Below are 14351 nucleotides of genomic sequence, written 5' to 3' on the forward strand. Positions count from 1 at the left end.
CCGCCCAAAAGTTCCCCCTTATGTGCCTACACAGCTAAACCCACAGAGCTAACTGGGATTAGATGGATTATCCCAGAAGTGGGGGGATGGTAGATCTGCTCACATACTGGTCTAACCCCTTGTTTACACATCTCAATATTCAATCCTAAAGAAGAGTTCTGCATCTTGGTGGCAGTTGTGCCAAAAATCCTGTACCACCCTGAAAAGATAATGTACGACTACTGGGCCCAAAAACAAACACCCGGTCAAATGATACAAGACAGAACCAAGAGAGAGCCTATTACAGCCATCACCATAGCGACCATGTTTGGCCTTGGGATTGCTGGGGCAGGGACTGGGATAGCAGCCTTGTCCCTCCACGGCCAGGGATTTACTTCATTGTGGGTGGCCATAGATGAAGACATTACCCGCCTAGAAGAGTCAATTAGTCACCTAGAAAAATCGCTGACCTCCCTGTCTGAGATGGTCTTGCAAAACCGAAGAGGGCTAGATCTAATTTTTCAACAGCAAGGGGGGCTCTACGCGGCCCTGGGAGAAGAATGTGGTTTCTACACAGACCACACAGGGATAATAGGAGAATCTATGGCAAAGGTGAGAAAAAGACTAGCCCAGCGAAAGAGAGAGTGAGAAACCCAGCAGGGATGGTTTGAATCTTGGTTTCAACAATCTCCATGGCTGACAACATTAATTTCCACCCTGGTGGGACCTCTTATGGTGCTTTTACTAATACTCACTTTTGGCCCATGCATCCTCAATAGGCTCATTACATTTATAAAAGAGCGTGTTAATGCAGTTCAACTGTTTGTGCTTAGACAGCAATATCAAACTGTACCCCAAAACAAAGAGGAAGATTCCTCTATATGATCTAAAGACGGGGGAATGTTACAACCTCACCAGAGCCATGACAGGCTCAGAGAGGTGCACTAGGCCAAAAATAATCCCTGAGTCATGCTTCCAGGGCTTCCGGGGATGGTAACTCTGGCCAATCAGAGAGATGGTAACTCTGGCCCATCAGAGGGATAACTGGCCAATCAGTAAATACCAGGAAGCCCCTGCAGCCAATCAACCCTTGCCAACTCCCTGTCTTTGTTCTAAACTTATAAATACTGCTGTAAATCTGGGCTCGGGGCTCTCGTCAAGACTCCACTGCGCTGGATGAGACGGGAGCCCTGGCTCGAGCTGGCAATAAAACCCCTTTATGCTTTTGCATTGCTGTGGACGTCTTATTCTCTCAGTTTTGGGGACTCGGACTCTGGGCATAACAAGCTGGAGTCAGGCTTCAACTATTAAGTAAGTATAGGTGCAAAAATTACTAAATTTTTATAAGATGAGAAACTGAGGGAGGGATAAGAGAAGAGGAGAAAATGGAAGCATTTTAGACATCCACCCATGTCAGAAATTATGTTACTTTGTATTAACTGCCTCCCACTGGGGAATTCTGCAGATTTTTTAAAACCAAGATTGCGTAGCTTATTATGAGCAGGGCTACTCTGTCCTGGAAAGACAATGGGTGTCAGTGCCCACAGGGGAGCTCTAGGTGTTTTTCTGTCTCCGAGGGACCTTGGTTCTAAAACAGGAGATAAAAGGATCTGTGCCAGCCCTGAGACTTCCTGTTGACCTTTGGTCTAAAATCCAAGCCTTCAACTTGTGGCCTCTGCTGGACATAGAAGGGCCAGCCCTTTGGGGCCATCCTGACTGAAGGATGAAGTGCACATTGGAATCTCAGCAGGGGTGGCTTACATGATTAGCCAGCTCAGGCAGGTCATTAAAACCTCATTCATTCCTGTTGGTCATTGATGCCAGTGTGCATTTGACCTCTGCCCCAAGAGGCAAACACACACAGGATCCGTTTGTGTGATTAAGCCAAACGTAACGCTTTATTCAGTTGAGGTGTTCGTGTTTAGGTCTACCAAAAGCACACCGTGAAACTAGGGCGTTCTGAAAGATGGCTGACAAAAGGAAAACAGGAACGAAGCCTTCACATGTGCTTGGCTCATGCATGAGTCACGTTCATATTCATCAGTAGATGGAGGCCCTTCTTGACTTCACTGGAATCACAAACAAGTGGCCTTTTGATCACGTGGCTCATGATGAAAAGTCAGATACTCTCGCTCCAGGCTGGGGGAGCCTTTCCTCCCTCCAAACCAGCCTCTGGGTGCTGGCACTGAGTCGCCACTAGCAAGAGCACCTTCTTAACCTCTTGTAGAGACTAAAAAAACGAGACGACTCCAAAGACCCAGGGTACAGGAAACAAAAGGAAAGTTTGCATTCCCAAACGTACTAAATTCTTAACTTTTAAATATTTAACCCAAAAAGTTTAGAAAACAAGGATCATCTGTGTTTCTATACCTCCCCTCAAATCCGCTGATTGAAATAGTTTTATTTTGCTAACATGACTTCAGCGTTTTTGGAAACTGCATCTTTTGCAGTAAGTCCCAGGATCTGAAGAAAGTGACAAACAGGAAGGAGTCATAGAGATGAGTGGGAAGGTCTTTATAAACCACAACCACCAGGATTAAGAGAGGAACAAAGTCTAAAAACAAACCACTTTCTTTCTCCCTAGAAAAATTATTTCCTGCAGCCATTAAATCCACTCCCTGGAGTTCTTTATCATCCCCACGTCATGCATTGGAGTACACCATAGGAGGATCCCAGAAGTGCCTACGGTTGGTTCTTGAGCAAACCAGACTCCTCTTAGCCTCTGCAGGACCCCATGAAGTGTGAATATGTGTTCTCAGGCCTCCACTCTCCTCCCCGAGTCTAGAGCCCCGGAACCACCAGATGAGGAAGGTGGCCAGCCCTGAGAATAAGCATGTTAGGGTACTCAGAGGAATGCCTGTCCACGTCGAGTATCACCTAATTCTGGCCATGGTTATGTCTTCAGGAAAATTACCTTTACCTACCTACCAGGTTTGGATGTGAAAACTATTTGGGGAAGATACACATAACTCAAATATAAGAGATATTCATTAAGTCCGATCAAAGAAATGAAGCAAATACTTGTTTCTATCTAGGTAATGTATCTAAATCCGGTCATGTTAACAAAACAGTTATTAAGGGCCCAGAATGGAGAAGGAGGTGGCAACCCACTCCAGTTTTCTTGCCTGGAGAATCCCAGGGATGGGGGAGCCTGGTGGGCTGCCGTCTATGGGGTTGCACAGAGTTGGACACGACTGAAGCGATTAGCAGCAGCAGCAGCAGCAGCAGCAGCAGCAGCAGCAGCATGGGTCAAACACTCCATGCCTTTCTGTCTGTTCATCTCGGTCCGTCTAGCTGAGGGATACAGATTTCTGTTCTCTCAAGAGCACCACATTCAAGGATGTAGGGTTGTCTACAGGATGAAGCCAACTAGTCACTCATCAAATATGTACTGACTACCAGGTGGACTAGAGGGAAATTCAATTTTTGTTCTTTTTGCTGCTTCCACAGATCCTGGGGTTGTATCACTACATAGGATAATGGCATAAGGATATGCAGGGTAAAGGAAACTCTTAGAGTCAACTGGCCCCTATCAATTACCCCCAAGACACCCATGTCCCTCTGGGTCAGCAGTTTTGCCAAAAGCACAGGGTCTATGCCAAGTCCACCTCTCTCATCTTGCCATCTAGACTCCATCTCCAGAATGTGACCACCTCTGCAAGGTGCTGCTGGGAAGGCGGCCACAGAGAGATGCACGGCCACCTGGTCTCTGGATAGTACTGAAAGCAGAAAAGGACAAGGTGAAGATGCTGCAGAAACATCCCAAAGGACAAATAGGAAGACTCAAAGAGTCAGGGAAATCCCTCCCTGACCACTCCTGGGACCCTGGCCTACAAGGCTTGGTAGTGGCTTCCACGTCATATTATGCTCATATTCGTTGTGACACTATAATTTATTACACGTATCTATGCATGTCATCCCTTTAGTGACTGTATACAGTTCATCCAGTGTGAGTCCAGCCCCACTCAGCTAATCCTCTTTGCTTCTTTATAAAGCCCAATATTTCAAGAAAGTCTTTCTTTAGGTATTGTTACACAGAAGTACAAAATCAAGGTGACCCCAACTGCCAGATGCTGTTACTGTGCTGCCCAGACTAGGGAGATCGAGCAAGCACACCCCTTAAAGAATTGTGCCTGAACAGGATTTATGCCCGTTTGGGTGTGTCACCCCTCACAGAAATGTCTGTGAGTGCACATTCCAGCCCAGTCTCTTGTCTTTACAAACGAGAATGTTTGGTGAGGTTGTCCAGCGGTAGTGATTCAACATTCTCCCTACAGAAGGTTGTTTGATACCTTAATGCCACGCAGTTATTTTTCTAATCTAGTCATGACCCTTTCTGTGATTTATCGAAAACCCCTAACTCTGGAGTCTATACATCGCCATACTTTTTCCCTTTATGGAGCAGCCCAACAGAAGTTCACAAGCTGAATCTCTGCTTTAATTTCACTGTACATCTCCTTCCATTGTCCACTGTACATCTCCTTCCACTAGAATGTTAGTCCCTTGGGAACAGGGATCTTGAGAGCAATATAGGAAATAAGAGTTGGCATTCAATAATTATTTTCTTCATTCTCCCGCATTACATTAGAGTTTTAAACATAATCTAAATGGTTGTCATCAAAAAGAACCAAATCACCAATGTTGGCAAGGATGTGAAGAAAAGAGAACCCTTGTACAGTGTAGGTGGGAATGTATATTAGTGCAGCCTCTTGTGGAAAACAGTATGGAAATTTCTCAAGAAACTGAAAATAGAACTGTCATATGACCTAGCAATTTCATTCCTGGATATATATCCAAAAGAAAAACACCCCCAAAACACTAATTCAAAAATATATACGCACCCCAATATCCATAGCAGCACCATTTACAATAGCCAAGATATGGAAGCACCATAAGTATCCATCAACAGATGGACGCATAAGGAAAATGTGGTATACGTATGCAATGGAATATTACTCAACCATAAAAAAGAATAAAGTTTTGCCTTTTCCAGCAATATGGATGGACTTGCCATATAAGAAGTGAAATGTCAGACAGAGAAAGACAAATACCATATGCTATGACTTATATGTGGAATCTAAAAAATAAAACAAATTTAGTGACTATAACAACAATAACAACAACAAAAACCAGCTTACAGATATAGAGAACAAACCAGTGGTCACCAGCAGGGAGAGGGGAGAGGGGAGGAAAGATAGGGGCAAGGGATTAAAAGGTACAAACTACCATGGATAAAATAAAATAACAAGGATATATTATACAGCACAGGGAATACAGCCAATATGTTATAATAACTCTAAACAGGATATAACCTTTAAATATTGTGGATCACTATGTTGTACACTTGAAACTTGTATAATATTGTATCTCCACTATACCTCAGTTCCAAAAAAGAGTAGTTAGCCTCATCTTAAAAGTTTCAATTCAGAATAATGTTTTAATTCAAGCTCTTTCCTTAAACTGCTGTATTGCCCTTTGTCTAGTATTAATGAAAGTTCCTATAACAAATAGTAAGATATTGGAGACAGCAGAAGCTTTAAGATTTTAAATTGTAACCACACATAAGTGCTGAATCTAAAAGTACCAAAAATCTCTACCAAAATTTGATGAAATAAAAAATACCATATTCTACTTCTGAACAGACTATTAAGGTAATAGATAGTCTTCCTTTAAAAAATATTAAATGAAATTATCATTAGATCAATGTTGTCTTGAGCAAACAAAAATTTTCCAATGAACAATGCTATAAACAAATGCCTGAAACGAAAAATACAAGATCTATATACCACCCTCCTCCCCACTTTTGGAACAACTTCAGAACACTTAGCTAATTGTCTTTCCCATATTGATTCTTTACTACATTTGGGGGGATTTATTATCTGTGTGTGTGCTCAAAAGTATAAAACAAATCTTTTTTTTTAATAAAAAATCACTTAAAATTGAATTTCAGTTTGACATTAAAATAGAACACTGGAAAGGAGGTGCAGGTAAATAAAGATGTAGGAGGCAAGTCTTACTGTTGGCGGTATGTCCTACTTCAGTGGCAGCTTTTTTTCTTTCTTGGTGAGACGTGAGTAATGGTGTATCTTAAACTCAGGGCCTTTGTAGAGTTGATGAAATAAACATATTTTGGAATAAACAAATGAACACATGCTTGCTTTTGGTGCTATTTCTTCAGTTTTGGTCTTGTTCAGAAACACAAAGAAATTAAAATTCCTTAATGAGTGTCTAGTAGATTCTTTTGAGAACAAGTATAGCAGACTAACAGAAGTGAATGACATAGTTCTTGCCCTTGAGGACAAGAAAACCAACAATTCCATTGTAAGGTGCTTTAATAGAGGTATGTATTGAGATGGAGCCCAACGTCTAGGGTGGGTCCCTCAGGTGCTGCACACCCAGGAAATCTTCCCAAGGGAGAGAGGGTAATTGACCTGAGGTTTAGGACATGTCTACTGCAAGGAGATCCAACCATTCTAAAGGAGATCAGCCCTGAGTGTTCTCTGGAAGGAATGATGCTGAAGCTGAAACTCCAGTACTTTGGCCACCTCATGAGAGGAGTTGACTCATTGGAAAAGACTCTGATGCTGGGAGGGATTGGAAGCAGGAGGAAGAGGGGACAATAGAGGATGAGATGTCTGGATGGCATCACTGACTCGATGGACATGAGTCTGAGTGAACTCTGGGAGTTGGTGATGGACAGGGAGGCCTGGCGTGCTGCGATTCATGGGGTCGCAAAGAGCTGGACACGATTGAGCGACTGAACTGAACTGAACAGAACTGATGGGCTCTGTGGGCCACTTTCACACACTTGGTCTCTTTTGATCGTTACATCGGCTCTGTGAGGTAGGAAAAGCATCCCTTTTTGAAATTCAAAGACTGAGGCTCAGAGGAGTTAAATAAATTGTCCCCAAATGGTGGCTCAGTGGTAAAGAATCCACCTGCCAACACAGGAGATGCAAGACACTTGGGTTCCATCCCCAGGTCAGGAAGATCTCCCGGAGAAGGAAATGGCAACCTGCTCCAGGATTCTTGCCTGGGAAGACTCCACGGACGAAGGAGAGGAGCCTGGTGGACTATAGTCCAGGGAGTCTCAAACAGTTGGACAGGACTCAGTGGCTAAACCACAACATGTGAATTGTGAGGGGCAGAGTGGGATGGAAAGAGGCGGAGTAAAACTCAGGTCTTCATTCACTGTTTTCCTCATTAGAGCTGAATCTCAAGCGAACTTCAGCACCCTCCTTAGTAAACCTTTATCCTTCAGCCTCTTCTTTAGGCTTGCAGTGACAGGTCCTCAGACCTAGCGTTTAACCTGTTTTGAGTTCTGAGCCAAGCAGGAGAAACCAGACACCTTCCCCATTTTGGGGGAGACCCCAGCCTGAAAATGAGTTTGGGACACACAGACACAAATAAACCCATCCCACGTGAGCAATGAACAATAGGAAATGTGTCTTCACTTTTGACATTGAGGGCATTTATTTACCTTGACAGGTGCATTCTGCTTTGTAAAATAGTTGCAGCATCTCAGGCCCCACCCTCGAAAGAATCTGAAGCCTGGACACAGGTAGAGTTGCTCCAGTTTTGGTTCAGGACCCCACCCCAAGAGTTTTCAAGGCAGCAGCCCTAAATCAGGGCAGATTCGAGGAACTGTGACTTTCTCCACCCAGGAGAGTTTTTCAGCACCTATGCTCTACCCGTTGGAGAGATGGTGTGTGGTGATTCATTTAACCGTCCATCGGATCTTGACTAAGGGCACATATGCCAGTTACTCTGTGTGGCTCCGAGGACACAGTGGAGAGCCATATAAACAGCTTCTGCCTTCAAGGTGCCTGGGGTGGGGGCTGGTGGACATTGGGATCAGGTAGATGCAAAAGTTGTTAAATTTCTCAATGTTCTACACCTTCTTTGGGAACCTTAAACAGTCATGGAGTCTGCAGCAGTGACATACTATCAGTCATGTAACCGTAAGGGCAGCAAGCAAGGGGAGCTTGGATGCACGCTTGAGCAGAGGCGTTTTCTCTCACGCTGAGACCATAACAGATCCATTCTTCCTTGTTCTGATTAGTATTCACTGCTTGGGTTTAGCTGCTGCAGTTGATACCCGATTTGTGAATGGCACCGAGGTATAATGCAGGGCTGGAAACTGGATCACAGACCTGCAGGTATTTCAAAAGTAGAACTCACTAGTAAAGTCAAATACATAAATGTCCGGATGATAAAAACTGGCACAAGGAAAATTTCGATGTGGTAAAACTGTTAAATTGAAGATTTAACTTGAAAATATAGTCAGCATAGGAAAAGAGATAATGAGAGGCGGGGGGTAGGGGGTGCGGGGGTGGCGGAGGGAGAAGGAATGCAAGGATAGTTAAAAAAAAAAAAAAAAGTCAATGAAACTGGCAATGACAACGAAAGGCCTGACAAAAAGAGGCTCCTGGGCTGCCTGTATCTTCCTGATGGAAGGTCTCGATGCGCCCTCTAGTGGCAGTGGCTGGGTAGTGGTCCTCTGAGAGGGGCGCCTCTCCTGGAAATGCATCACCTTTCTCACAGGCTCGCAGCCCAGCTCCCTCCTTGTCTTGCACTTGCTGGGCACTGAGCACAGCATATGTTCACACACGTCTTGTAATTCATAAAATATAACTGGCTTTCAGCGAGTTCCTTAACATTTCAGGAGTTGCGTTTTCCCGCTTATAAACAGCCACACCACTCACTCGTTTACCTATTCGTTCATCTGTACACTTTTATTCAGCACCTGCTCTGGGACAGGGACTGACTTCAGCGCTGAGGCTACAGTATTGATGGGGTGTCCCACTTCTGCAGGGGTTTTTGTTCTAGTGGCTGTAGGATTTCTGATGATTTTTGCCACAAATGAGTCAGTCATTTTTTTTGAGTGTAGGTAAGTTATGGAGTGAAAATAGACACCAGAGAAGAAAAAATCAGAAAACCTGGGTTCTAATCTAGTTCCGCTGCTTAATAGAGGGCAATCTCTCTCAGCCTTAGTTTAGACCACTGTTGTATCGAGGAAAAGCTACACTTTTCTCCATAGCACAATCCTTCAAACTACACGTAATGACAGTCAAAACTGCAATGGAAACAGTGTCCTTGGCAACCAACAGTCCTATCGTTCTTTTCTGTCCTGAGTCAAGAAAGTTCCAGTTTTCTTGTCACCTTCAGGTGTTAAGCAGTATTGTTTTATATACATAAATGTCTAATCTGAAATAACTTGTTACTTTCAGATGTTAAGCAGGGGTCAACAGGTCCCGATTGAAACAGGAGTTTGGGGCCAAAACCTCAGGAATAAAAAGAATTCTTTTACTAGCTACAGAAAGCTATGTCCAAGAAAAAGATGAAACTGATTAATCAGCAAGCATTTAAATGGAGAGGAAAATTACACTGTTGAAGGAGATTTGGTGACAAATTACTGATAAATTTATAGACAAGCTTCAAAGGAACATCTAATATATCTACATTGTTGTGGTTATAGTTTCATCAGGCTTAGCTGGGAATCTGCTCCCTCAGTCCTTCTAAAGATTTCCAAAGCTCCTAACAGCCTTTGGAAAACCCCTTCTTATTTAACATACCTAAAGTAACCTCTTTAGGTAAAAGCTAAAAGTTACCATCCCTGGCTCAGACAGTAAAAGCATCTGCCTACAATCTGGGAGACTCAGGTTCAATCTCTGGGTCGGGAAGATCCCCTGGAGAAGGAAATGGCAACCCACTCCAGTACTCTTGCCTGGAAAATCCCATGGACAGAGAAGCCTGGTAAGCTACAGTCTGTGGGGTCACAAAGAGTTGGACAGGACTGAGAGACTTCACTTTCACTTTCAAAGTAACCTCTAGTTCCTTCACTCAACCTTGACTGATACAACTTTTCTTTTCTAAACTGGAGTATAGTTGACTCACAATGTTCTATTAGTTGCTTAGGAAGCATTACTATGAACAAAGCTAATGGAAGTGATGGAATTTCAGCTGAAAGTGAAAAGTGAAAGTGAAGTCACTCAGTCATGTCTGACTCTTTGCGACCCCATGGACTGAGAATTCCAGCTGAGCCATTTAAAATCCTCAAAGATGATGCTGTGAAAGTGCTGCACTCAATATGCCAGCAAATTTGGAAAACTCAGCAGTGGCCACAGGACTGGAAAAACTCAGTTTTCATTCCAATCCCAAAGAAGGGCAATGCGAAAGAGTGTTCAAGCTACCATACAGTTGAGCTCATCTAGAATGATAGTAAGGTTCTGTTCAAAATCCTTCAAGCTAGGCTTCACCATTATGTGACTCAAGAACTTCCAAATATACAAGCTGGATTTAGAAAAGGCAGAGGAACCAGAGATCAAATTGCCAACATTCGTTGGATCACAAGAATTCCAGAAAACCCTCCACTTCTGCTTCATTGACTATGCTAAAGCCTTTGACTGTGCAGATCTCAACATAGTGTGGAAAATTCTTTAAAAGATGGGAATTCCAGACCACCTTACCTATAACCTGAGAAACCTGTATGCAGGTCAAGAAGCAACAGTTAGAACTAGACATGGAACAACGGATTGGCTCCAAACTGGGAAAGGAGTATGTAAAGGCTGTGTATTGTCATGCTGCTTATTTAACTTCTCTGCAGAGTGCTGTGCTGTGCTGAGTTGCTCAGTCGTGTCCGACTCTTTGCAATCCCATGGACTGTAGCCCACCAGGCTCCTCTGTCAATGGGGAATTCTCCAGGCAAGAATATTGGAGTAGGTTGCCGTGCCCTCCTCCAGGGGATCTTCCCAACCTAGGAATCAAACCCAGGTCTCCATTTTGCAGGCAGATTCTTTACCATCTGAGCCACAAGGGGAGCCCAGGAATACTGGAGCGGGTAGCCTATCCCTTCTCCAGGGGATCTTGCCCACCCAGGAATGGAACCAGGGTCTCCCGCATTGCAAGAGGATTCTCTAGCAGCTGAGCTACCAGGGAAGCCCTCTATGCAGAGTACATCATGCTAAATGCCGGGCTCAATGAATCAAAAGGTGGAATCAAGGTTGCCAAGAGAAATATCAACAATCTCAGATATGAAGATAATACCACCCTCATGGCAAAAAGTGAAGAGGAACTAAAGAGCCTCTTGATGAAGGAGAAAGAGGAGAGTGAAAAATCTGGCTTAAAACTCAACATTCAGAAAACTAAGATCATAGCATCTGGTCCCACCAGTTTATGGCCAATTGAAGGGGAAAAGGTGGAAACAGTGACAGATTTTCTTTTCTTGGGCTCCAAAATCACTGTGGATAATGACTGCAGCCAAGAAATTAAAAGACGTTTGCTCCTTGCAAGAAAAGCTATGACTAACGTAGACAGTGTATTAAAAAGCAGAGACATCACTTTGCCAACGAAGGCCCCTATAGTAAAAGCGATGGTTTTTCTGGTAGTTATGGATGTGAGAGTTGGACCATAAAGAAGGCTGAATGCAAAGTATTATTGTGGTGCTGGAGAAGACTCTTGAGAGTCCCTTGGACTGCAAGGAGATCAAACCAGTCCATCCTAAAGGAAATCAACTCTGAATATTCATTGGAAGGACTGGTGCTGAAGCTGAAGCTCCAATACTTTGGCCACCTGGTGCAAAGAACCAATTCACTGGAAAAGACCCTGATGCTGAGAAAGATTGAGGGCAGAGAGAGAAATGGGCCACAGAGGATGAGATGGTTGGATGGCATCACTGACTCACTAGACATGAGTTTGAGCAAGCTCTGGGAGATAGTGAAGGACAGGAAAGCCTGATGTGCTGCAGTCCATGGGGTCACAAAGAGTCAGACATGACTTAACAATTCAACAACAATTAGTTTCAAGTGGACAGGAAAGTGAGTCAGTTATACATAAACTTATATCCACTCTTTTTAGAGTCTTTTCCCATATAGGCCATTACAGAGTATTGAGTAGAATTCCCTGTGCTGTATAGTAGGTCCTTATTAGTTATCTATTTCATATACAGTGGTGTGTATATGTTAATCCCAACCTCCCAATTTCTCCTCCTGTGATACAACTTGTTATTAAAACAAGAAGATAAAAGCCAATTGATTATTGAAATGCTTGCATCTAGGAGAAGAGAATCAGATTTGGAAAGTGGTATAAGGACCACAGCTTGTCATTATGTTTTGTAGCTGCCCCAGGTCTTTATGTGGTAGCTTTAGTTGTGGCATGAGAACGCTCAGCTGTGGCATGTGGGATCTAGTTCCCTGAGTAGGGATCTAACCAGGGCCCCCTGCATTGGGAGAGTGGAGTCTTAGCCACTGGACCACCAGGGAAGTCCCTTTAAAAATATATATCTGGACAAGTTTGGTAAAAGTTTAAAAAAACAGTCAAATAAGCAAAAACACATCTGGGAAATAATCTATGTTAGAGCGCTAAGACATAGAGTGGGTTTAAAAATAAGCTCCATGGTCTTCCTGATGGCTCAGTGCCCCTCCTTTGGAGGACTAAGAGGGAAGGACTTATGGGACGTGACGGAGCTTGGAGGGTGGGCTTCCACGCAGCCAGCCTCTTCTCTAGGAAAAAGTCACTGTGATCAGGCATGTTCACTAAGCCAGTTCACTCACTCAGGTGGGAAGTCACAATAGAGTTGGGGCCAAAACCTCAGGAATAAAGAGAGCCCTTTTTCCTGAAATGTCCTCAATTTTTCATTGAGGACATTATTAATGTCCCTCTTCTTCCTCCTCTTTTTTCTCTTCCCCGCCACCTCCTTTCTCTTCCCTCTGCTTCCTCTCCCTGATTCTCTCCTTTTCATTTTGAAATAATCCTAAACTCACCAAAAATTATTGCAAAAATAGAGATGTCCCACTCAATCTGCAACCAACTTATCCCAGTGGAAGCACCTCAGGTACTATGGCACGTTATCGAAACCGGGAATCAACACTGTTTTCCCTCTCCGGTAGACTTGGTACTTGAAATTCCAGAAATCTCTTTCCATCATGACTAACATGATAGATTCCTAGTTTTCAAAGTGCTGCCCTTTGAAGAAGTGCTTTGAGTCTAATCCAAGCCAATGCTTGTGGCACACTCTGCAGTGTTCTGGTCTAGTTTGCTTGTGAAGAGCTGAGAATCACTAATGGGTCATCAGAGAGTGTGGAACTAATGGAACTTAGAAGAATGGATAATCCAGGAACAGCCCTCAGCAAGGAGGGGAGCTAGTGGGCTAATGCAGGTGTTTACTGGAGAAGTGACCTGGATTGTTTTTAATGAGAGACATTTCTCACCTCAGGGGGTTTCCTAATGAGTTTAGGTGATGTAAAATATCATTAAAATAGAAGAAACATCTATCTACTCCAGGCCCTGAGAGGAATTCTTGGAACATTAGTACTTCCAGGCCACTTATTTTTCCTGGATGAAATTCCGTCTGAAGAGATACACTATTCTCTTTTAAGAAGACGGGCGCGGAAACACAGGCACTCAACAGTGTGAGTTAAATTCAAGCACGTGTCTGTCTTAGTTGGGGTGTTCGCCTAACCGCCCCAGTCCGACGAAGCGAGCAGAGAGAAGGCAGGGTTATGGCCTCCATCACCGCATCACGGCCTCCCATCACAGCCCCAGACAGGCCCCTGAGAAGCTGCAACAGAAAAGATAAAATGCCCAGGTCCTGGGCCAGCACAGCGAAAACCCTCCAACGGTTGAGGGTGAGCGTAAAAAGCGAAAAAGACTAGAACAAGCTAGAAGGAGGAAGGTGCAGGAAGGAGAAGCGAGTTTCAAAGGAACTGAGCAGAGCGCTCAGAGATTACTCTTGACCACAGGCGCGGAGGCGGCATCGCCCGGCGAGAAGCAGCGCCCCCTAGCGGTCAGACTCCGCGCGGCCTCCGGGGCGGCTCATTGTCCTGCCGTTTCTACCCCGCGCTGCCTTTTCATACCCCCGGCTACCGCGCGGTGAGTGGGGTTCGCTGAGGTCTTCAGCTGGGAGCCTGGGGCGGTTTCAGGGGTGTGGGTGGGATTCGGTGAGTGTCCTGGGCACCATCTCACATGTCCTGGGGAGGGGGTGGGGGAGTGCGAGGATGGGGAGCGTGGGGGGCAAGGTAAGGTCGAGAGGCCTCCCCACCGCCTGCTGCGACCACCTGTTGCCCCCACAGCACACCCCGCTTTTCTGTCTCTTTCCAGTTGCCAACCGCTGCTCGCCCTGCTGCACCTGCCCTGCCCGCTTTCCTCCTCTTCACACACCTCCATGCTCTGAACCCCCTGGGTGGAAGGCTGCCCCCACCTCCCGCGTTTCTCCTGTCAGAGGCCTGCAAGGGCTCCTGGAGGGCCGAGGCTCTGGTGGCCACTTCCCAGCAGTCGTGGGGCGCCCTCCGAGGCCCCTGAGTGCTGTCCTCTCCTCCTGTTCCCAGCTCTGCCCTCTTCTCATTTCTGGTCTCGGGAATCAAGGAGTTTCCAGG

Source organism: Capra hircus, chromosome 23, assembly GCF_001704415.2.
Source record: "Capra hircus breed San Clemente chromosome 23, ASM170441v1, whole genome shotgun sequence".
Taxonomy (NCBI): Eukaryota; Metazoa; Chordata; class Mammalia; order Artiodactyla; family Bovidae; genus Capra; species Capra hircus.